This window comes from Oxyura jamaicensis, chromosome 3 (genome assembly GCF_011077185.1).
Source record: "Oxyura jamaicensis isolate SHBP4307 breed ruddy duck chromosome 3, BPBGC_Ojam_1.0, whole genome shotgun sequence".
Taxonomy (NCBI): Eukaryota; Metazoa; Chordata; class Aves; order Anseriformes; family Anatidae; genus Oxyura; species Oxyura jamaicensis.
In genome coordinates this window covers 106,139,268-106,165,248 of record NC_048895.1, presented here as the reverse complement: position 1 = coordinate 106,165,248, position 25,981 = coordinate 106,139,268, and the positions used below count along the sequence as shown (strand labels likewise).

Below are 25,981 nucleotides of genomic sequence, written 5' to 3'. Positions count from 1 at the left end.
TTCTCTTCTCTTCTCTTCTCTTCTCTTCTCTTCTCTTCTCTTCTCTTTTCTCTTCTCTTCTCTTCTCTTCTCTTCTCTTTTCTCTTCCCCTCCTGTTCTCTCAAAACTGTAATGCTCAAAACTATACATCCATTGTGGGGATTGATGTATCAAGTCACCAGCAGTTCTTTAATCTTAGCATGTATGTTCAACTTGTTGATAATGAGTCTGGTAAGTGAACTTTATTGCACTCATCCCAAAGTTTGCTATATGCAGGAATTCTGAGAAAAGGGAGAACCTTCTTCTTCCTTTTACTGTTCTTTTCTAGGCCACTTCAAAATTCTGGTTATGTTCATACTGTCCCTGTGTTCTTGATTCTCCTAGTTTACTGCAACCACTTCAGATGCTATGAAGTTAAACCTGCTAGATTAGGAACTACCAAAAGATGATGTCCTCGTCTCCTGCCAAGTTCTTGTATTTCCCATCTAGTCCATCAACAGATGAAGAAATATTAAGCTTAATTTAAGAGTCATTTCAAGAAAAGAGAATTACATTGTACTAAAATTTTGATGGTGGTAAATTGAAAGTATAGTTTCTTTCAAGTTAATATACATGAAAGGAAAATGTTTTTAAGGTCTTTATTTAGCAGTTACATTATTTTTGAAATCTGTTGAGAAAAACATCCTTCACACCTCAGTGTTGATTCAGCAGAACTTTTTTCAACATGTCACTTATTGTTTTCAGTAAAAGAACTCAGACTCAGATTAGCACCTTAAAAATGTACAAGAGTGTCATCACAATACAAGTATATTGTATATCTTTCTGCTGATTTACTGATGAGGACTTATATTTTACAAAAAAGAAAAGTGGCAAAAGGGTTCATATTTTCAAAACCAAGATTTAATGATAGTATCGCTAGTTTGGTATGTCATGATATTTTGCTGTTGCAGAACAACATTCCTTGTGGTTCTGCTATTGGTTAATATTGAAAAATAATATCATTACAAAAGAAAGGAAAAATGTAACTAAAAGCACTGAGAAACACTCTCCAAATCTTAAATATATATATATGTATATTTTAAAAATATTAAAAATATTTTTTTCTTTAAGTGGACTGGGATTTTATCAGTGATACATTAAACTACCTCACTTACTACCCTGCTCCAACCATCTGCAGCTGCTTTCCTCCTCCTCTTATAAAACTAGATCTTGAACTGTTACATTAAAAATGAAAATGTTGTTTTACAAATGCAAAAGCATAACTCAAAATCCTGCAAGAGCACTCCTTATATCTAACACTGTATTATAAGACATACATTTATAAAATGCTGAAAATGAATTAAGTTTCAAATCAGTGAAACACAGATTTGGATCTGCTTTCTTTGTCTTAGTCAATTTTTAAATGTTTGACTTGATAAGTAACACACCACTGAAATAAGAATAGCAAATGAAATAGAGGAAAGTATCCCTTCTGAATTGTCTTTATGTGTTTGCTTTAATCAAAGAACATTTTCTTGTGTAGATGTCAGATTGGCATTTTTTTCTTTCCTGTATAATGCTCTGGCTTAAAGTATTCTCACTTTAAATACAGTATTTAGTGAAATAGATAGTTGTTTCCTCACTTCTCACTTCGGAGTTTTCATTCATAGGCACTGCGCTACATTTAAAAAATAAACTAAAATTTATTGGGGTTTTACATCAAAATTAGTACTCAAACATGTTTACAAACTTCATGTTCAAATGTTCAAACTGCCAGACTGTGAGCTATAGGAGTAAATCCAGTCCTTCCTGCCCTTCAGAAGTATATCTAATCCTTACTGCAAAATTCCTGTGTCCATTGAAGACCACATCCTGAAGCTGCCTATCTTTCTGGAAGCTTTTCTTTACTATTTGATAGGACTTTCTCAGGAATCTCTGGATGAAGTCCTCTGGTCTGTTCAATACAAGAAGTTGTATGAGAAGACCAATCTTCCTCTTAAAAGCGACAATGGTTTCAGTCTGAAAGCACGTTACACTTAAGTTTTTAAAGAATGTTGGCTTTGAAATAGAAAATCAAAAACCTCATTCCCCTTACACTCACTTTCCTTAGCATTTAAACAAGCTTATCTGAGTTTCAGAAAAGGTCTGGGGTTATCTAATGTTTTGGAAAAATAAATAAATAAATAAATAATAATAATAATAAAGGTTCATCCTTAGTTTATTTGTGACATAAGTATAATCTACTAACAGTGAAAATGAAGACCTTATATTTTGGTGTTCTCTTCCCAAAGTTAATGAGTGAAATGAATACAGAGCTTCTCAGAGCTCAATAGAGAATAGCTCCTACATTAAACAAATACTGTGGATAACAGGGAATGAGCTCTCTTAATGTGTTACAATGACAGAAGAGTTAGGGACTTATCCATGTTTCATTGTGGATTCTCCACCAGGATTAGAGAACTTTGTTCCTTTAATTAATACAAGGCAAAACTTTTACACCATGGCTTCTCATCCTCTTCTGTCCTTCTTTATTTCTTTTTAACATTAGTTCTTTAACAAATCCCTCTTTTCAGGGACCAAAAGCTGATATGTTCTGGGGAAATGCCAGCAAGATGTTAAAGATTGGCACAACTAGCTACTGTCATTCTATCAAGACAATAGGATTTGAGCGAAAGGGGTAGAGTTCTCCATGCAGAATTTAGCTGCTTAATCCTCTCTTGTGGGCTGGCACAAAATCAACAAAAGAAAGAAACCAAATTACCCAGCTCTGCTTTGGCAGATTTAGCCACTGTCAGCAGGCCAGAAGTTAATTCCCTCATATTCTTGTTTGCCACCAACTACGGCAGGCCTTGCTGAGCCAGGTTTCCTGTGTAAATCTGTCAGCTGAAATGATGCACAGCATGAAGAAGGAGAGAAAGGACATGCAAAGAGTGTGGTCCTTTCACCAAATCAAGTCCCAGAAATCAGGGACTGGCACAGGATCTACCTCTTTGCCTTCAGCCTGAGTGACGTTTTTGACACAAGATGAGAAGGATTTATAGATTCTTAAACTGCCACCACACACACACACACTTCCTTGCCAATAAGTAAGGATTGTTGTTACACTAAACTCTGTGTGTGGGAGCCTGTTTCCCTTCTGGCAACCAGCACAAGCTTCCAGCTGCTTAGCATCTTTCTGAGACTCAACAGTGTATAGGGTATGATATGTTAATAATGAAGACTATATAGTCATCAAGGCCAGTAAAATTGCAGCAAGGGTAGGGAATGCATCATCAGTTTGCTCTGTCACAAATGTTTACTGACTAAGTCATAGTGTATGGTGCCCAAACTAAGCTCTTGGGATGATAATGTGACATAGGATGGGATAATGTGACACAGGCTGTTGCATGTCATTCATTATTTTCCTCTTTCCACAGAAGTCAAGTAACAGCATTTCTGTGACTTGCAGCAACATACAAAAAATCCTGATTCACAAAGCTTTTGGGGTCTTGCTATGAACCAGAAAATGGATGTTAATTTGTGAAATTTTTCACTTAGGAATGTTTCTTTTAAAGCAAAGATAGTCTCAAAGAAAATTAGGAAGAAAAATACAATCTACATCCAAAGGAAATAATATAGAATATTATCTTTTTTTACACTTTATAAAAGGTAACAGATTCCTCTTGAAAATCACAAAGACCCAGGGATTCCACATGTTCTTAGTGTGAAAATGGACATTTCCTTAAAGTGCTTAATGAAACATTTTTGACATACTGAGTAATCCTGCAAAAATGTCTATCTGAGTGTGAAATTCTCAAAAAGTGAAATTATCTGTTCACAGTTCTCATTGCCTTTTTTCTGTACTGGAAGTAGTTTTCACTACACTCGACCAGTACTTGGTACGTATTTTCTACTATAATAATAGCGTAAATCTGTAATGTAAGAAGTATAATTCAGTGTGTTTTGTTTAAGTTCTGATTATTTCTGTTTCAGGCTAAATAATTGTTAAATTATTGTGCAGTAAAATTGAATATATATATATATTTGTGTGTATTGAGACAAATTTTTAGACGTATCATAAACATATCTACTAATTGTACCAGTTGGATGAAGTGAAAGGATAGAAAAAGCAATGTTTTATCAATATTTGTGCTCCTTTCTTGACTTGAGCAAGCTACTTCTAGATACAATCATAACACAGGTCTGGCATAAGTGCCAGACTTGGTAATTATGGCTACTGAACCTAAGTATTAACAGGCAATTTAGTTCCATTCATGTATGCCAAACCTTGATACAATAAATGGAGAAAACTCATTTTAATTTCTGAATTAAACAGGCAGAAGACTAGCACAAATAGAGTTTCTCATCTATTTTGTTATTTCTAGCTCTAACCCAAGACAGATGTTCATGTTAATAAAAACACTATGGAAATGTTTAGTGGAAAATTACCAACACTCCCAAGCAGGTTAACCTGGATAAAACCCAGGATGCTATCTAACAGAGACAAGTGCAAGATGACATACTTAGGGGGAAATAATCAACTGCATAAATACAGGTTAGGGAATATTTAACAGATGAGGTTCCAGTTCTGTAGAAAAGGATGCAATTTATCATTGGTCATGTCATACTTTTTCATAACAGCCTTTCAGCACCAAAGTTGGATTTTGAAGGGAGTTTAAAATAGAGGAAAAGGTGCCAGATCCTACTTTGGTCTCAGTTCTAAATCTAAACACTTAATTGAGACACCTGACCTAAGAGTGAAAACACTAGACACTTGCTCTGTAGCTAATGGAGAAAAATCAGCACTTCCAGAAGGCCAAAATATTTTTAATCTGACTTGGAGATCTTCCCTAGGCATCTCACTAAAGTGACTAAATTTGCATGGAATGAATCCAGGTCTAAGTGTCTATGGAAACTGATTTTTTAGAAAGCATGTGCCCTTGTCAGGCTAAGTGATTTATGCATATTTTTGATCTGTGCTTCTGAATTTGCATGCCAGCAAACCACCACAGCACTCATTTTCAAGACATTGGACACATTTACCTCATGTCCATGAATGCAAATGAGTGTCCATGATGGAAGACAATAAGCCAGCTCTGGAGAGAGAAAATATCAGGCTGCAGTGTTGCAGCGCTCTACCTGCTCTATCAGGAGAGCTTATTAAGAGCCTGAAATTGCATAGCTTTCCCAATAACATAGGTGACACTTTTCTGTGCCTGGCAGAAGGCTAATTATATATTGCTAGAGAGATGCTTTCCCAAACATGTCTATTGCACTTTGCTACCTGATATAGACATACTTAACACCTTGAGATCTAGTCCACAGTGTAGCCAACATAATTCCACTCTACAGAAAATATTATGGTAGTCCATTGAGCCTTATATCTGTGGACATTCTTGTACAGCTCACTCAGCTGAGATTCACACTCAACAAACACCTGGGGAGGTTGAAATTTCTTCTGGACATTTTATTGTAAGATTGACCCAGATTAGAAAATGCTTCAGAAAAGCAAAGCAAATCTTGTTCTCTGGAGACATGCCTGCATTCTTATGGGATAGCCAATAGGAGTACATGGGCATAACTGAAAGCAAGTTTGGGCTCACATAGTTTGAAATCTATTTGAACTCTTAAAAAAATAAATTTTAAAAAGGATTTCCTTCCTGTCAGCAAAAAGCCACAGACATCAGAGGAACAGAGTCAACCACATGTGTGTTTCTTTTCATGCTTCCTAATCAGATGTAACGATTGCTCACTCTGTATAGATAGGTTTTTTTTTCAGGGATGTGCATTCCTGAGTCTTAAGGGCTTACCAAGTGTAAAAGCAAACAGAACAATCTATACATGAGGTGATGTATGCCCTTAGGCTTTCCTGACTGCAGCAGGACTAGGGGAATCTAACAGAGTTCCTCTTCCATCCTGGCTGTTGTAAAGTTTTCAAGAGAAACCACAACTGGCTTCTGTCCAGTAATCATCCTTTTATTGGGTTGATAAGTTACTTTTCTGAGAATGAAGAAGAACAACAGCTGAAGGAAATGCACTTACGGGGACTGTAAATAGTTCTGTAGAAAACCTAACAAAGGTGTCACAGTTTATGACTTAATCCACTACGCATAATGCTATTATTGACAGTGATTCTTCAGTGTTTGATAAGGAAGAAGAGGAGGAAGGAAAATATATATTTAATAAACTGATGTGCTGAGGAATTATCAGAATTTTTACATAATAAACTCTTAACTAGGGTCCATTTTTTGTAGGTCTGCCTATACTACAGATACCACAACTTTCACAGATGTAGCTGAGCTAGCGCAGGTAATTTCACAGAGACATAACAGTATTGCAAAGCTCAGTAGGAATGAACAGCTTAAATTTTCACCTCATTTCTCAAGTAAATTTTGCATCTGTATGAAGCTCTATGTTATTACAGCTAGACTGAAAGCATTACTCAATGTAGATCATTAAAACCTTATTTAATTAATTATGTCTACAGAGTTTGTCATGATTACATACCCTATACACCTCCATATCCTAATACTGTGCCTTTATACAATGTATAGCTTTTCTTTTCTTTCTTGAGAAATCTATAGAAACACATAGATTCACAACTGAGATGAGAGTCAGGAGAGCTGTGATTTATTTGCATTTTTTTTTATTCACCTGTGATCTTATCATTTCCCTCCCTCTTTTCTCTGCAACTGTCTTTGAATAGGAAAGGTTGGTGCAGACAGTGTTCCCCAGAAAATATTTGCTCGGTGCCTAATAAATTAGTCTGGATCTTGGTAACCTTAAATTAGCTTAACTCTTATTTTTGACTTGGACTATGCACATTGTTTACCTCCTGTGTATATGCACCAAACTTGCATAAAGAAATTATTTACATTCAGGACAATGATTAATGTCAAAACTGACATTCATAGACTTCTATGAATCATAGAATCATAGAATGGTTTGGGTTAGATGGACCCCTTAAAGATCATCTAGCTCCAACCCTCCTGCAATGGGCAGGGACAACTCCCACCCGACCAGGTTGCTCAAAGCCCAATTCAGCCTGGCCTTGGAACACTTCGAGAGATAGGGCATCCACAGCTTCTCTGGGCAACCTGTGCCAGTGCCTCACCACCCTCTGAGTAAAAAAAAAATAAAAATAAAAATAAAAATCTTCTGAATATCTACTCTAATCTACCCTCTTTTAATTTAAAAACATTATTACTACATTCCCTACTACAGAGTCCTCTTCCACTTTCCTGTAGGCCCCCTTTAGGTACTGGAAGGTCTACCTGGAACTTTCTCTTCCCCAGGCTGAACAACCCCAACTCCCTCAGCCTGACTTCATAGGAGAGGTGCTCCAGCAGTCAGATCATCCTTGTGGCCCTCCTCTGGACTCGTTCTAATATGTCCACATCCTTCTTGTGCTGGGAGCCCCAGAGCTGAAGACCGTACTCCAGGTGGTGTCTCACAATAGCAGAGTAGAGGGGGAGAATCACCTCCCTCGTCCTGCTGACCACGCTGCTTTTGATGCAGCCCAGGATATGGTTGGCTTTCTGGGCTGCAAATGCACATTGCTGACTCACGTTGAGCTTCTCATCAACCAACAGGTCCTCATCATCAGGGCTGTTCTCAATCAATTCTCCACTCAGTATTTGTGCTTGGGATTGCCTTGACCTGTGTGCAGGACCTTGGACTTGGCCTTGCTGAACTTCATGAGGTTCATACAGGCACACCTCTCAGGCTTGTCAAGGTCCCTCTGGATGACATTCTTTCCTCCAGCGTGTTGACCACATCATAGAGCTTGGTGTTATCAGCAAACTTGCTGAGGGTGCACTCAATATTACTATTCATATCACCAACAAAATGTTAAACAGTGACGGTCCCAATACCAACCTCTGAGGAACACTATCCGTTACTGATCTCCATCTGGCCATTGAGCCATTGACCATAACTCTTTGAGTGTAACCATCCATCCAATTCATTAGTCATGACCTCTACATCAGGAATCACTACTGTATTATAAATAATTCTCTTCAAAGTTGTGGGAAAATGGTTATGATTAAATGTTCTTATGAAAATGTTCTTATGATTAATATTAGGTTACACTTTTTAATTCATGCTTTAGCTTGAGTGTCTCTGTAGCTCCTTTCATTACAAATAATGAAGAGTGAGTCATGATAGACAGCCAAAGTGACATCAGGTGTCTGAAATGAGAAGACTAAGTTTGTGACATCAGTAACATTTTTCTCTGCTTTTGATTTTGAAGACATATGAAGACAGAACTTCAGGAACATCAATTCCATTCTTCTTTTAAAAGGATATGAAAACTGTCTGGTGTAAATATTTGACTCGGCAAAACTAGGTAAGGGAAAAATGTTATAATTTTTAGCTGTGTTTTTCTGTCCTGGAATAAAGAGACGCAGAAAACCCAGATTAGCAGCAAGAGTTATTTTCACCGAGAAACAAGAAAAAGAAATCTTAATTCAAGGAAACTCAAATTCAGTATCAGTTCACTTTACTGAATTGTAAACTCTCTTGGTTTTGAGCAGTGAATCCTGCCTTGTCCTCATGTGTTGGTTAGCTTTATAGAGATTGCTGGAAGTCACTGAAATATCAATTTTTAAACAAGCAAAATGAACTTGGTTTCCAAATTTATGCCTCCCAACACTGTACTGATTTCCTAAAGAGCAGACCCTACAAATATGTGTCTATCTAATACAACTGCACCATCCTATTAAACAAAATGTACCCACAGCTGTTCTTGGCTTTAGAGGCCAGCTGGCATGTCTGTGTACATAGCAGTAAATTCCACTAGCAGCCAAACTGCCCTTTGGAAACAGTTTCTGCCCATACTAAATCCCAAACCTTGCCCAGGAAGTTTTGGGGAGACCATTGACCAGCTGAGGTCAAAATCATACCAGAGACCATTTTGACTGCTTCACAGTCTAGATCATTGAGTACTAACACTCAGGAACATTCCTTGTCAGTGTTTAATTTATGAGCATGTTTGTAGTCTGGGAGGAGTACAGCTTATCTGAGATTTCTTTATAAAGAAAATGAAATAGGTATGTTTATGGTGCAATTCATCTTTGACTTCAGAATATGGTCACATAAAACAGGTCAAATGAATCAAGCCATGAAGATGTCTATGTTTTTCCATCACCTAAAGTGAACCTAGAGAGACTTATGAAGATATATAACAGTAAATTGTAGACATATAAAGGGATGAATGCTTCTTATATAATTATAGCAACTGGTTAGTGATGCACAGCCAGCAAGCATCTTTACTTTTCTAGTATGTGAGGCTACTAATTTGGATAGCACTTTCTTTCAGGTACAGAAGACAGATCCCTGCATATTTTTTCAGATATCAAAATGCTTCTATGCAAATAAATTTGTTCTTTTTTGCGTGCACTGTACAGGTTTTTCAGGAATCTGAAACAAGTGTTTTTCTTGAATTTTGATATGAAATAGACACATTGCAGTAAGAACTTGCACAATGATGATCTAGAGTAGAAAAGTAGGAACATAATAAGATCAGAAAAGCACTTTTATGATATTAAGACCAGTCCACTCCAGTACAAGCAAATCACAGACATTGCAAAATCCCTTTCCAAATGTTTACCTGTATTAATAGATCTTTGTTCTTTTATGCTTACTGAAGAATTGAGTCTAATAACTTCGCTTCTCTGATGCTTACAAAGCTTATTCCAACTTTCAGCCTAAAGCCATGCTTGAGTAGCCTGTCTTTAGTTGTTCTGCCAACTTTACCATTTATTTTAAATAGGCACTTTCCTTCCCTGCTGTTTGCTCCTTGGCATACTGGTGAGAAAAATCATATCATCTCTCAGTTTTCCTTTTAGTAAATTATACAATAACAGTCTTCTGGTCTATGATGTCTGTTTTTTATGCTTTCTATGTGTCCATTCAAGTTTAAATTAGGCTTTCTTGAGAAAGGTTTTAAGAAATAAAAAATAAATTAAAAAAAAAAAAAAAGACTATAGTTAAAAATTCTTTAATTCCTTCCAAAATTATTTGTTTCTTTTTTCTTTTACCCGGAAATAAGCCATCAAATGCATCCACTGTCATTTGCCTTTTCAAAAAACATATCACACTGAGCCTGGAGGTTATCTTGGTGCTTATTCTGTTCCTTTATTTGAACATAATGAGATCCTTGATTTTTTCTCACATCTGAGGTGTGATTGTTTCCATCTTGTTAACAATATATGAGGGTCTTTGTGCTATATTCAGCTTCGTCATGATTTTTGAGGCCTGAGTCAAGAAAAATCATATTATTTTGAGCAATTTTTTCTTATCCTTTGTCACAATCTCCTACTGAGCAACAGAGTTTAGATCTTTCTAAGGTATTTCTACATTGCTTTCTTATCTCCAGGGTTTAACTCATCTTCTGTTTGGCCAAATCTCTTGCTTTTAATTATTTCTCAGACATAGGTTTGGTTTATTTACTAGTTTGTCATTCTTTATGGTTTCTTTACTTAATCCTAAGATTATTTTTGGAAGTGGTCATTCATACATTGATTAATCAGCTTTTCTTTGGAAGTTGTTTCTTTCACTTGAGAAAAAATATCAAGGTAATTTTCAATGTGATTTTTAAGGATTTCTCTTCATTTCTTCACATTGCTTTCAAAGAGTTCTCAGTTAATCTGAATGTGAGTAGAAAGCTATAAAATTTATAAGCTTTATTCCTGAGTGTCCCATTCTAAAACTAAAAATGTTAGTTACTAACTTATTTTTGCTTACCTGTTAGCACAAGTTAAATCAAGTAAGTTCATGAAGGCTTTACCTAAGTTTTGTTTTGTTTTGTTTTTCTATATCTAATGGACTGCTACAAATGGTGAGATAAAATTGAACCCTTTTGGGTTTGATAACACTTTGGAAAAGTGCTATATTGGCAGTTGCAACCATATCATTATTAGTAGAATCTGTTTTCTAACCTTTACCTGTGAAGTAAAATACCATAACAACTTACTTCTTACTAATATGTATCTTCCTGACAGTCATAAATCTGTTCTGATAAATATCTCACCCTGGGAGACTATACCATCGCTGTAGTAACAAGAACATTTCCTTACATTCAAGAACAATCTTTCACTTAAGTTTCAGTGAACAGGCATACTTCTATAAAACTGTTTCATCAAAAATTATTCAAACAGCTCCACACACATCCCCCAGATATATCAACTTTAACTGAACACAGATCTCACAAACAACAACCAGACAAGCTACGAAACAACTGAGAAACAAATTAATCTGAAACAAAGGCTTGTTCTTCCTTCCTAAGAACACATTTCATGATAATTCCAATGCTTTCTGTTCTCTGTTTTATGGTTCCTATAAATCATCTGAAACAGATATTTCAGATATTACCAGGAAAATGCAGAATGACTGCAATAAAGAAAGAGTAAAACCTGGGTCAGGTTCACACGTATTGCATTTTAATTTAAGAATCCTTCTTTAAGTTCCTGAAACCCTTTGCAGGCTTGAATCCATCAAAATCAGAATTAAAAAAAAAAAAAAAAAAAAAAAAAAAACACTCAAGCAGTGTAAACTATCAAGACTAGAAGATCTGAGCCTGTGCACAGATGTTGTTGTTTACTAAAGTAGACCTTTGGGTCTTTGGTAACTCAGATGCTTCTACATCCCATTCCCTTTCATTAAGCATCTCACTATGCTTTGTGAAGCAGATTTATCCTGTGTATTTTAAAGCCATAAGACTCCAGTTAATCTGAATCCAGAGTCTAAAGAGTCTAACTGTTTTGGGCTGGAATAAATGTGTCAATTTAGGCACATTTTTTCTTAAATCAATGAGTCCACACTTAGTTATAAGCCAGCAATACCCCGGTGGAAGTGGTCTCTGTCTCAGAGATTATCCTGACAGTTTCATGATGACACTTTTTTTTTAATATTCTTCTAACATCTTTGTAGAAAGAAATACATTTCAGCTATTAACAGACAACAAACAAGTGCAACGCTATATTCTACAATTACATGAGAAATAATATTTTAAAAGTCACGTCAGCTGGGAGAATTTCCTGATGACTGGAAGAAAGTAAATGTCCTTCCTGTTTTCTAAAGAGACAAAAAAGAGGATTTGGAGATCAACAAGCTTCAGTTTCAGGAAATCTACAGAAAGTTGTTAAGTAAATAATTCTGAAGACAGTTTCTGAGCATTTAAATAACTAGAATATTATCAACACTCATCATCATTCATTTAAAAGGGGGAAATCTTGCTTGACCAAACTGACAGATTTCTGTAATGAGAAGAGTGGCTTGGTGGGTACAAACTGAAATACTGAAATTTTCATTTAAACGTAGGAAAAATGTTTTTTGTTTGTTTGTTTGTTTTTGTTTTTGTTTGTTTTGTTTTTTACTGTGAGGGGAATCAAAGGCTGGAACAGGTTACTTAGAGAGTCTGGAGATTCTCCATTATTGGAGATATTCAAAACCTAACTGGACATGTCTGAACAGCCTGTCCTACCTGTCACTGTTTTGAGAAGTGGGGTTGGATTTGGAGATCTCCATAGGTCCCTTCTGACTATTCTATGATTCTGTGATTCAAAATCAAGTGAGAGAGGAAGAATAAAAATCACACCAGAAATGCTGCACCACTTAGCATTGGCAGAAATTATTTTGTATTTATTTTTCCTCAGAGTAAAAATGGGCCAATCCAGAGCACAAATGCAGGCAAATTACTCACTAGGAATATGAATCAATATGCCACTGATTATAATAAATTCTTACCTCAAGTAAGAGATCTCATCACAAAGAGTATCAGTTTATACTTCCCTTAAGTGTTTCCTTGACAAGCAGGAAACTACAGGTCAAGGCCTTGAGCAACCTAATACAACTTCAAGGTTGACCTTACTTTGAGAAGGGCATTGGTCCAAAATACTTCCAGAGGTTCCTTCCAAATGAAATTATTCTTTACATTTGTGATATGATGCCAATAAGCAATACTATAGGTATAAATGGGTATATAATTTTCACCACTGTATGACTGGTTCCAGTCCAATACAAGCAAATGTTGCATGAAGGACTCTGACAAATAATAGTTGTTTTGTGGTTTAAGACTTGAAGATGTTGCTTTGTTTGATTGCTTTTTTGTTTTATTTTGGTTTGTTTTTTCTTTGTTTCACCGTATCTGTTTCAGATGATAAAGATTCAGCAAGTCTTAAGGAAGCTGCACCACAAGAAAACTACAGGTTTTGGTATTTGTATTGTAAAATCATAGTGGCGTTCACAAGCATAAGCCTGATTAAAGTCTGAATTTTGCCCTTATTCAAGCCTGGGACATACTGAATAGGTCTTATGCCTTTTCCAGCTGTATAAATCCTGGACATTGCATGGAAACCTCCAAATCCTAGTTGCATCTACAGTATTTTATGACAGTATTAGCTTATTCATTGAGGAGTTTTGTGAATTTAGAGGTAGAAACTGTTGTTCTCCCTAATACATTAACTATATTTTTAAACATATCTATCACTGCAAGGCATCATCTGGAATAGTTTACATGTGTATTTAAAATACCACATATATGATTTTGGGAAGATGAGGACTGTATTCTAATCTTGGTTATGAAGCCATAAATCCAAACTAATACTTAATTGGATTGTTGGATATATTTTGGGGTGAGAGAGAGAATTTAATTTGAAAATTTTTGTTGCTTTTAAGATTAAAAACAACACCCTCCCCACCCCAACCCAAACCACAAACACACACACACAAAAAGAACACCATCCTGGTATAACTACTGATATGTAGTTAAATCATAGTTTATCATAGTTTCTCTCCTTCTAAATATTAGTAAAATCAAGCCAGCTTCCTTGAGTTAGGGAATAAATTAAATTTTAATTCTTGCACTGCTAGAAGTTGCTTTTTGTGTGTGTGTGTGTGTGTTTGTTTGTTTGTTTTTAGGCAGCAAGATAGCTTTTGTAGCAAAGATGCCAAAAATCAGCCCATGGAAATATCTTGAGTAGCAACTACACTGAAGATCTCCCAAGACCAGGAGGTAAAGATTCACAAGACAGGTCAGAGGCATGAGCTCTTCCTGATTTTGAATGTCAGAAAGGTGAACTAAGTAAGATTATCAGAGACAGCAAGCTTCTTTCAGACACTCCAGATACACCTCTACCAGTAAATGAACTGCTTTCAGGGCCCAGGTATCAGAATTTGCTAGTTTATATTTTTACATTTGTAGAACGGTCGCCAGCAAGGTTTTGGCCTAGGCAAGCTATCACTTTCTCAGTGCACAGTTCAGAAACTATCACAGGCCAGGAACCATTCCCTAAACACAATGTGGACTTTTGGTGGCAAAAGTTGTTTAACACTGAAGATATGATCAGATAACTTCAGCTGACTTCTGGACACCTGGTTGCTGATTTAATTGTTCATTGCTTTATTTACTAAGAGGGATGTAGGCAGAAGAACAAAAAAACTGGAAATGTGTCTGGATAGCTCTTTGCTGAGTGTCAGATTTTCTGACATATGCTATGTATATATAAATATGTACATATTTTCTACAGCAATATATCTATCTCTGTCTTTTATGTTTGTCAGGTTAAATATCAGTCCTGGTAATAGTTACCTATTCAAAAACCAGTCAGGATATTGTTTATGTGCATAATTCCCATTGTTTTCCATAGGAATCACATGACCCAAAACAACAGGAAAATTATGTTCCTGGATTGACTCCACTGATTGTAATAAAATTATCCCAGATTTACACTGGCATAACTCAGACCAGAAGTTGACCTCACAGTCTTTATACAAACCATGTCTTAATCCAGTAAGATTTTTGTCAATCTCTTTAAAATATAAAAATACCCTTTATAATAAAACTCATAAGACTTTAGAGCATGACCCTCAGCTTTAACAATACAGAAGCTCCCAGGGTCCTTCCCCTCTTTATAGAATGAGGATAAATTCTGGCAGCTGAATAAATATAAAGGGTCGAGTGTCAGTCTGAGGAAACAGATTTTCATTTTGGCACAGATGACTTTGGTTCACAGGTCCTTAGTGGAAAGGAAAATCAGTGTCTGCTTAGTACAGGACTATTTGTTTTTCAGAACAGCTTTCAGATAGAGATAAATGCTCCCTGCCCCAAACACTTACTATAGTACTGAACAGGCAACCAAAAAATAGAAAACTTTTTCATACCAAATGCAAAACGACAGACTTGCCTCCTCCTACACTTTCTCTTTTTCTCCTCACTAGCTGTTCCCATGTGCTTATACAACATTATACCTTCCCGTATGCTGCAAGACAATTTCTGTGTCTCTGAGTACCTGTTAGTAATTTCTGTGTAAAGTTCCATGTTCTTTCCTTAACTAGGAGGATTTTTGTTTTTGTTATGTTTTTTTTTTTTTTTTTTTTTTTTTTATAAAACTGAACATATAAACCATTCTACAGCCATTAGTTTAGTCTCTAGCAAGTGTTTACATATAATTTTTATATTACCTTTTTTATTAAAACTTTCTATTCAAGGAGCTGATATTTTCTTTCATCATAAAGATGTCGCAGCTGATATTTTCTGCATAAAACCTCTGTCCTTTTCTCCTATACATGCATGGGAAAGGGAATGTTGAAGAAGGTCCTTCCTTTTTTGGATACTTTATTTTATAGTAGGTATGTGCTGCTATTCTCCTTGTTTTTTTTCGTCCATTGTCTCCAATTTAATATAAAATAGTGAGACAGTCCTGTGTCTAAATCAGGTCATGGCTGCTATTATAAAACAAGTATTTGAGCAACTGACGTCATCTGCCTGCCCTACTGTAAGACCTTTGACATGGTGCCACACAACATCCTTGTCTCTAAATTGGAGAGATATAGGTAGACTATTTGGTGGATAAGGAGTTGGCTGGACGGCCACATCCAGAGAGTTGTGATCAATAGCTCTACATCCAGGTGGAAATCAATGACAAGTAGTGTCCCTCAGAGGTATATATTTGGGAGTGGTTCTGTTTAATAACTTTATTAGACAGTGACATAGACAGTGGGATCAAGTGAACCTTCAGCAAGTTTGCAGATGACATCAAGCTGAGTAGTACTTAAATAGAACTAAGGGATGCTGCTATCCAGAGGGACTTGGGCAGGCTAGGGAAGTGGTCCCTCATGAAGTTCAACAGGGCCAAGTGCAAGGTGCTGTGCCTGGGTTGGGGAATCTCAATCAAAAATACAGACTAGATGGAGAATGGACTGATAGCAGCCCTGAAGGGTACCTCCTAGACCTAGGGGTACCAGTGAATGAAAAATTGGACATGGGGCAGCATTACATGCTTGCAGACCAGAAAGCTAACTGTATCTTGGACTGCAACAAAAGCAGCATGACCAGAAGGTATAGGGAGGTGCTCTGCCTTTGTGAAACCCCAGCCTTCAGCTGTGGGGACCCCAGCACAAGATGTAGACCTGCTACAACAGGTCCAGAGGAAGGTCGCAAAGATGATCAGAGGGCTGGAGCACCTCTGCTATGAAGAAATTATGAGAGAGATGGGGTTGTTCAGCCTGGAGAAGGTTCTCAGGAGATTTCATTGTAACAATTTAGTACTTGAAGGGGTCTTATAAGAAAGATGGAGAGAGGCTTTTTACAAGGACATGTACTTGTAAAGTACAAGACAAGATGCAATGATTTTAAACTTAAAGAGGGTAGATTTAGATTAGACATTAGGAAGGAATCTTTCATTATGCAGCTGGTGAGACACTGAAACAAGTTGTCCAGAGAAGTTGTGGATGTCTCTGGAAGCGCTCAAGGGGCTTTGGGCAATCCAACCTAGTGAAAGATATCCCTGTCCATGGCAGAGGGATGGAACTAGATTGTCTTTGGGTTGGAAGTCCCATTGGAAGAAACCATTCTATGATTCTGTGATTCATTCTAAGTGTTGGTGACAGAGTTGTCCTAAGGCATGGCGTTTATAACTCACAGCCTTCCAGTATAGTTTACAGCTTCTGCAGCTGCATATGCAAACATGCCTCTTGAGGAAGGCAGCCAAAAATCTACCTAATGGTAGACTATAGGAAAATATTCACAATAACATTTATTTCAGAAAAGAGGCATGATATGGCCATGAACAATATAAAGCAGAGAGAGGCAGAATTCACTGAATACATTATTTTCTACTGCTTATTTGTTCAGCTCCAGCCAGCACACATCATTCCTGATTTACATTATGGAATAATAATAATAATAATAATAATAATAATAATAATAATAATATGAGTACAGCCACTCTTTCTTGTATCTTAAAGTCTTTAGACCATTAAAAACATCTAGGGATGTGTGTGTTCCTTCCCACAACAGATGCTAAATAACAGCTTGTAAGTAAAAAAAAAAGTGTTATCAAAGTCAGTGGTTCAAAAATGCATGTGATTTTTTCATTTGAACACATTTAATACATAATAGAGGATAAAATATTATAAAGAAGGAGGGTTAAGCTGTATATCAATCACAACTTTGATTATGCAGGAAACAAAGGCTAGCAAATATTAACTCAATACAGAACATTTTGATCTAATAATATCTCTTTGCTTCAAAAATTTTAAAAGTATAATTCCAAAGATATTGAGGGCCATAGGATTCCTTCTACTGAACTCACATAATCCAGAATAGCTTCTCAATTCCCAGCAGTGGTACAGTAAAGTAGGACAAACCAACTCAACTGTAACTTGGCTAACAGGCTTCCCAGTAGATCCATAGCCACCCACAGCTGGGGAATAGCTGAAGGAAGGGTTCATGGCTAATGTTAATGAGACTATCAAGCAGAGTAATAGGAAATAATTAATTGTTTACACATGTTGAAATGCTTGTAATATATGCTTGTAATATATGTTCAGGATCAAAGTAAAGCACATTTGTTCCATAGAAAATAGTCAGCGACATTTTACTACCAGAGCATCTGAATGCCCAGAATGAAAGACCTCCATGAAATCCTTCCTGTTTTTCTCCATTATTGCTACTCAGATTTCAGGTAATAGAATTCCACATCACTGCTACTTTAGATGGTCCAGCAGGGCTATTGTGTGCAAACAGAGGTCAGGATGGGTCTCACACTCAGTGACATGGTGGAGAGTCCAGCATACCAACATCTATCCTTAAACAGGGTCAGCATTTTAAATCCTCATTTAATCCCTGCACTAGGCTAAGCACAACAGCAAGAATTAGGTTTCCAAACAAAACAAACAGGAAAATCTACATCCTAAACAGAAAGGAAGTGTTAAATTTACTGAATATATATATATATGTATTTCAGTGATATTTTTAGCTAAGTTCTCATTAAAAGTGAAGCTTAATCATGTAAAACAATTTATCTTTGTTTGTTTGTTTGTTTTTCCTATTAACTTTTGAATATCCTGAACAGTATTAATCAATCTGACAGAGAAATAGAAGTTTTAAAAAGCTCTTAAAAAAAAAAAAAAAAAAAAAAAAAAACACTCAAAAAGAGACCCAGAAATCCCTTTCAGTGCCCTGATGGCAGAAGTAGCAGCAGAAGTTCGTAACTAAGCAGACACTAGATCCCCATCTGCAAGTGTCCAGCCACTGGGAAAATTTCAATCAGTTTTAAAATGAACCATAAGACACAAATCCCATAGGAGACCATGCTTCATTCAGCCAGGATGAGTAAGTCATTTGTGCAGCTATTTTCATTGTTGTTGTTGTTGTTATTTGTTTGTTCAATACCAATAAAAATGCTTTCACAGTCACATGAACCATAAATTATTTAAGTTTTACTTAAGACATCCTAAGCTTCAAGTGTTGAAATGATGAGCTGTAGTATAAATGGTATAGTTCATTCAATTTTGATCTTTTTCTGTTTCTTTTCCATTGCCGCCACTTCTTTTTCTTGTTGATGTTTTCTAAATAGCACATTTAGTAGATTACTGAAAAGTTATGAGATTCAATGACATTTTTGTGGTGGACTTAATTCATTATATAGTCTTAGTAGACTAACCATTAGAGGATACGCTTACTATAAATTATATTTAAAGATTAAATATGTCAATGAAAACTTTATAATAAAATAAATGGCAAAGTAGCTCATATTTACAAGCTGTCTTTCAAAACTCTTTATAGTTATAATGAATCGCTCAAAATAACAAAGACAGAAGTAAGGATTTGGTCTTTTTGCGTCACTGGTATTTTATCAACTATGGTGAAGGATCTAGCACAATATAACATAGCTTTGCAGTTCAGGACAGGAAGTGAGGATGGTCTTTTCACTTAAAATGTTGATAAAGAACTTATTAAAACACATAGACATCGTAAAGACCCAATGCTGTAATTCTAATTCAACCAGAACTTTACTTTTTTTAATACTTAAAGTATTAATAATCTTAAATTTCCAGGGAAATTTCACTCCAAACAAGGATTTTATTTATTACTTAACAAAAAGAAAGGATTTTTTTAAAGTGTCAAATTACTCTAAAATTAACCACATAACTGGAACCTGACAAAATAAATAAATAAATAAATAAATAAGGATGGAACCTTAGTTTTACAACAGGAGTTTCACAAGTGTGTGACATAAGGAATTGAAGTAATCCCAATAAATTTCCAATAGAAGCTTACAAAGATTTGGGATTTTTAAGTACATTTTCTTTCATATAAATTTCAAAGTGCATAATAACTATGATATGTAATTCTGAATTACTATGAAATTCTTTCATAATATTTAACAGTTTCTCATAATTTCTAGCCAAGCTGGAGGTATCTTTGAAAAGAGTTTCATTAGAATGAGCTAACCACCACCCACTACTACTTGCTTAGCTAGTTTTTTATATGGGACTGCATTATGTGAAGCAGAAATCTGCAAGATGCCTAAAGTCACCACAGTGTCTTTAGGCATCTCACCACAGAGCACAATGGTATACCTACTGCAACAAGTAATTAATCTTGGGCTCAAGATTTCCTGATGGGAGCCTATTGACCCCAGCACAATAGATGAAAGTATTTTATCCTGTGTGTTCCCCTACTGACCCCTTGTCACCTTTTTTCATGCACTGTCTGCTCTCACACCAAACTGAAGAATTCATCCTTCACTCTGATATTCTGGGCCTGTTTGACCCTCTCTTGGAAGCAGATTTCCTGATTTTGCTTAAGAAGATTATTCAGTAGAAAAGTCTGGCAAAGTTTTACCATACACTGACACACGCATGAATGAGCACAGAAGGGTCAGGGACAGTGGGCTTTACCCACACTCCTAATCCCACACTGATGTTAATGGGGAGCCATGCCATGTAATAAGGCTGTATTCCTTCTCTATGTCTACTGGGAGGAAGGTGGGACACATTGAGGACTGACTGTGTGGAGGGGCATCAGTACATGCACTGACAAGTCACCATCACGGTCCAGGATGGCTGCTGCAAACTTGGAAAATCAGCCTTTGAGCTGTCACGCATGCTAAGTACTTATAATGGTAGATGGGAAAATGTCACATTGTATCTCAGCCCATCCTTCTGTATTCACACCAGTGTAAGAGTCACCTCTGAACTGGCCCAAAGGGTGCTGCTGTAGATAATTAACACATGGGCAATTCTGGCCTTGAGTCCTCTCCTAGGGCTAATGCAGGTAACAAGGTTAATAAAGCTAGGTCTGTTGTGGATATCTGACATGAATGTATTGCCAGTTGCTGAGCATTGAACCTAAGAGACATGACAGTGTATTTTATCTCCCATAAACTTATGGTTAAAGAAAGTGGACAGTAGCTTACACATCCCATTCAGCCAGTGGAAGGAATGTGCCACTACTGCCATTTTCAGTTCTCAGGACAATAGAGAAAAAGCAAAATTTAATCTGCATTTAAAGAACTGTTTCAACTTCTCTCCTGTAACAGCAATTACATTCTGCTGGAAAAGCTGTGTTATAAATCTTCAAGACCCCTTGATACTCTCAGTGACAACAGACCTCCAACTGTTTCCCACAAGACACTTCAAAGGCCATCTTGGATAAATATGTGAAAACTGTCCTAAACTCTTAAGAAACTGTAGACCCAGAGTGAATACCCCCTCCCCCATTCCCACCCATCAGGCTCCCATCTACTGTAATTGCTTCATCTCTTTGCTCCAAAGTATTTGTTATCGGGAATACTTTCTAATGCAATATACCCACTCCCCCACACATGCTTGAAAGAGAGCAAATAAGAAAACACCAACAAATGTTTCCACTGCAGATAATCATACTGTCATTAGAACACTTAGGCTACTCCAGTGTCTACCATATTCAATTAATAAATGATGTTGGGCCCAGATCCTCACATCCCTAAATTAAAAGAGCATTCCTGATATCAATGGAATTCCTTTTTTTTAGCCCAGGTGCATATCTGGATTGCCTGAACTCAGAGGAAGTTTGCCACTGATCCAAGCAGAATAAGAACTTGAAATCTGGATCTTCTCATACAGAAAAAAAATTGATCTCTTAAATAGTCCACTACAATGTATTGAAGTAGAATAATATAAACACAAGCCTGAAACCTCCATAATAACAGGTTGGTGGTTGGACTGGATGACCCCCAGAGGACCAGATGACCTTCAGAAGTCCCTTCCAATGTACATCATTCTGTGATTCTGTGACTCTATAAAACAGCTTGGTTAGTCAAACTACATAAAGTTATGTAAACAAACAACATAAAGTTCTGTAATTCTGATTTGAGGGTGACTTCCAAACTGCTTTAAAGGAGAAGTGAGTTACAAGTGAAGTTCAGGACCTGGTGTGGCTCCAGGTGACTGCAGTGACACACTGAAAAACTAATCCCACTCTGGTTGTCTTTTCTCAGTCTGCAATACAGTGAGCAAGCGGGAAACAGTTGATTGCACTCTGCTATCAACTCTGGAAAAAAAATATGAGCAAAAGCAAACACAGGATGAATCGGAGGGGTGTTAGGAAACAGAGAGATACAATGTCACATGCCTGTGGAGGAAGCCAGGGCACATAATATATGGAAAAAAGATTACTTATCTATACGTAGAAATAAGAGCTATAAACAAGTTCAAATTTTCATCTGTTGTTTTTGACAAATATAAAGAAAACAGAGAAGGGGTGCTACTTGCAGAGGTGTTGGGAGTATTTATGGGCAGGGATGAGAGTTGAGATCAGATAGCAATGGGAGGAGGTGAATATTTTATTCATGGGGGTTATTCCCCCCAGGCAGTGGCAACAATTGCCATGAAGCTTTTGCAGTATCATCAGGTAAGGCTGTTTTCACTTACGGTGTTTCTGTAAAGATCATTCAATACTAATTGCCTGGTGGATAATATAAGTCCCTTACCCAGTCCATGAGCTTTACAGCTGGAATTTTCCAAGATAAGGTTATTAATAGAGATGGTAGGGCCCAATGAGTAGGTGGTCTTACATGTCCATTGGTATGTTGCATTCAACCTGTCTGCAAAGCAAAGGAAACACAGGAGTTCTACTAAGGGAAAAATGCAAAGCATGCCATGATTTTATACACAGTTATTTCACGGCATCTTTGGGTCACCTCTGAGAAACTTCATCTTAGTCTTCACAGACTTCCACTGCCTAAAACAAAGACATTTTTCCTTCGCAATACTAAATGATGTAAACTTATTTACAAATATAAAGCAAGGGATATTACTTAATGTTTAAAACATTAGCTAGTGTGCATGTACTATACTTTCTTTCCAAATGCTTTACTTTTTTATTTTTTTCTCAATATCATGAATACTGACATGATAAATATTCAGTGAGAGTAGATAATAACCTTGCTATATCTGAGGTACATAATTTCATCTATATCATCTCATTCTTTTGTACTTATAATATGAATTTGACTGAACTGAGTACTTGTCAAGAGTTTGCAACACTGGATGCAAGTGTCATAGGCCATATTTATTTACTACTTTTCTGTTGAAGCCATATACAACAGTTCTTCTTGAGCTACAGACAGATGATGACCTTTGGTTTCTAACAGCATCACACAACTCTTTTAGCAAATATTTTCTAGAGTCACTGTTCCTAGATAACAGCAATTTTTCTAAGTTGAATTTTATGTCAGTCTAGAAACAGACTATATTCTTATTATATAGAAATTAGAAGTTCACCATTTCTCATAATATTTGTATCCGCCACCTCTAAAATATTTTATTTTTCTATAAAATGTTTCAAAATAATGTTTCAAAATAATGTTTCAAGCATAAGTCAGTTTGAACTACAGCAGTAACTGTCTTTGTGTATGTTTGAACAGTGGAAAAAAAAATCTTAAAACTATATGCCCAGATAATAAATAACATACAAGCAGTTAGAAGACTGTTGTCTTCGCATATTATGTTCACAAAAGATTTGCATGAAGACTCAGAATGATTTTCCTGACAGATTTAACTACCTATACTCCCACACTTTAAAGAGTGAATGCTTTGGTTTCTATGCCCATGCAAGGGGATATGAAAAGTAATGATTTTTCACTTAAGGCTTTATACAGGCTGGTCTAGTTTCAGAGAAATAAAAGAAAGCTTTAGTGGAACTAATGTCCCCATCAGGAACAGGAAGCAAAGTAGGAGAGGGGTTCAGCCTCAGTCCAGGATATATCCCCTATTCTGCTAGCAGCTCAGGGGCACAATAAATTACAGGCTCCTGATGCTAGAGGTACTATGGTGCTAGAGTGAAGAATGGTAACTCCTACTATTTCTGTTCTTCTTTGAAAGTCACTTTCGATTCTTACGTCAGAAGATCAGTCTCAGTACCCTGCCTGACTAGAGTATTTTTTTCAAGCCACAGGGAAAAAGTGCATAAAATACCTGACAATGGAGACTGCCAGACTGCAGAAAAATCTGTTTTTACTCTGGGAATATCAGTTCCTGGTCCTCACTAATATTAGAAAAATATTTAGGAAGAATGTTAGGATTAAAATAGCTTCTCATATGGGAAATGTTCAAGAAAGACTTTTGAAGCTAGGGAAAGATAAGATGTCATTAATAATTCTGGAATGGATATGTCGAGGAAAAATGGGAAAAAATATGAGTGCTTTACTTATTTTCTCTCTTTATGTCTAGTTTTTCTGAACCATTCAGAAGCATCTAAAATAAACTCTACTTGGATCAGAATATTTATTATATCTTTTTTATTATAATTATTTATTAAATATAGTTTTTCCTTAACTCTTAGCTGAGATAAAATTTAACCTGATTCTGATAAAAGTAAACGTATGCTATGGATATTCTAAAGACTGTACTACTGAAGCTGATGTGCTCTGATGGAAGTGAGATCAAACAATAACAGGATATTTTCACAGATTTTTAAAAGTGTGTGGTATCAGCGTTATTTTGTCAGGGCAGAGACACAAAAAAAAAAAAAAATAAAAAAAAACAAACAAGGGATTAAATAATATTTTAAAAATAGCCTTCCAATATAAAAGCAGGATCAGATTTCACATATTTTTCAAGGGAACTACTTTCCTTAAATCTCTTGAAATAATAATAATAATAATGTAAAGAGATGGAGTTTTCTAATGTTCAGCACCACTTTTACTGATTCTTCACAATGAATTTTTTTTAATGAGAAAAATGTAGTTGATTAGCTACTCAGTTCATACTAAAGCAAATGATAAGCAATGATTGTTTTCTGATTTTATAGATTTAGTTACTCTAAGTGATTATCTGAAATTTATATTTATTTTTTCAAGTGATGAATCATCTTTATTTTGAGGCCTTACATTTTTCTTTAACTTAATTGTCGTAGTGTATCATTAGGGTCCTGAATGTTGCCAATTTAAGTGTTTACAACAAGTTAGAGAATCCTCATGACTGTTACTCCACCATTCACTGTTGGGAGGGATGTTTCTAAAAATCATTTTGTAGCCTTGCACAAACAAGGCTAAAAACCTTGGTTAACAAGTTCTCAATACCAAGTATGTACTGGTCTCCTGGTCGCTTCTCTAAAGCAGAAGGTAGGGCTTGGCAGGAAAGCAGTGGATTACTGAATTTATGCTGTTGATCTCCACAAATAATACATCAAATACTAAGAGAAAAAACAGTACAGATTTCTGCTGTTGGAACTTATTTCTTCTTGTACTGTGTTCACTGACCAATTACAATTTTGTCAAATTTCTGAAATAGTTGGTTGTAAAAGTTTGCCACAGTAACTTGTAATTAGAAACCTGATATGCATGGGTTATTTATATATCACTTGGGGTCATTTAAATAACATGGTATACTTAATTTTACCAATGATAAACTTCATAATTTTCTTTGACCGGAAGTCATATTAATTTCACTACACTCTTCAATGTTGTTATTTCAAGTAACCACAGTAGCTAAAGAGTGGTCATACCTGCAACTAGTTGACATTGCCATTTCCTACTGCATTGTGGAGACTAATTTATTTGAGGGGTATCTTTCCTACCTATACCGTTCTGTTTTTACTCTGGGCGATAGTAACTGTTTGTGAGGAGAGAGTACCCAAGGTACATATTTTATACATGGAATGTTCCAGGTTATATTTTACTATTGCTTTTTAAACTGGCATAATTCAAATTCTCTACTTAAATAAATAAATAAATAAACTTTAGTAAGATTGCACCGATGATTCATAACCATCGCTTGCTACTCACAGTACAATCAACTCACAGTCCAATCTGTATGTCTTTAAGGTCAGATGCATCACAGCAGAAATCAGGTTTGCAGACACGTAAATCAAGAGCACAGACATAATTTTATCCTTAAATAAACAATGGTGGTACTGATTCAGATGAAAGGTAGGTGTTTTTTCCCTATCTCCGTGCCCCAACTGGATGTCTGAAACTCAATGAACTGAATCTGGTTCTACATCCTTTTATTTTGAATTACTGTCTATTTCATTTCTTTAGCTCTAGTCTCTAGCTCATCAAGGGTTTAGGGGGAATATTTTTGCATACCATCCCAATCCTCCCTTGCATTTACAATATCTCTCATTTTTGAGTCAACAAGTTGAACTAGCACAGTTTTGATATTTTGTACTAAATTTGTTACTAAAAATATTCAACTATATATATGTATCTTTGAGGAGGGGTATATCATTGTTGAGGCTAATCCTACGAAAACACAGTTAATAATTCTTGCA

General features: G+C 36.0%; 1 long non-coding RNA gene across 1 annotated transcript in view; it reads right to left on the bottom strand.

The window, feature by feature from the left end:
* The window catches only part of LOC118165254, a 173,268-nt gene that overhangs the window by 22,426 nt on the left and 124,861 nt on the right, over positions 1 to 25,981 (bottom strand). Inside the window, exon 3 of the long non-coding RNA XR_004749944.1 lies at positions 22,197 to 22,310. This is a non-coding gene — a long non-coding RNA (uncharacterized LOC118165254). The remainder of the gene's footprint in view (positions 1 to 22,196; positions 22,311 to 25,981) is intronic.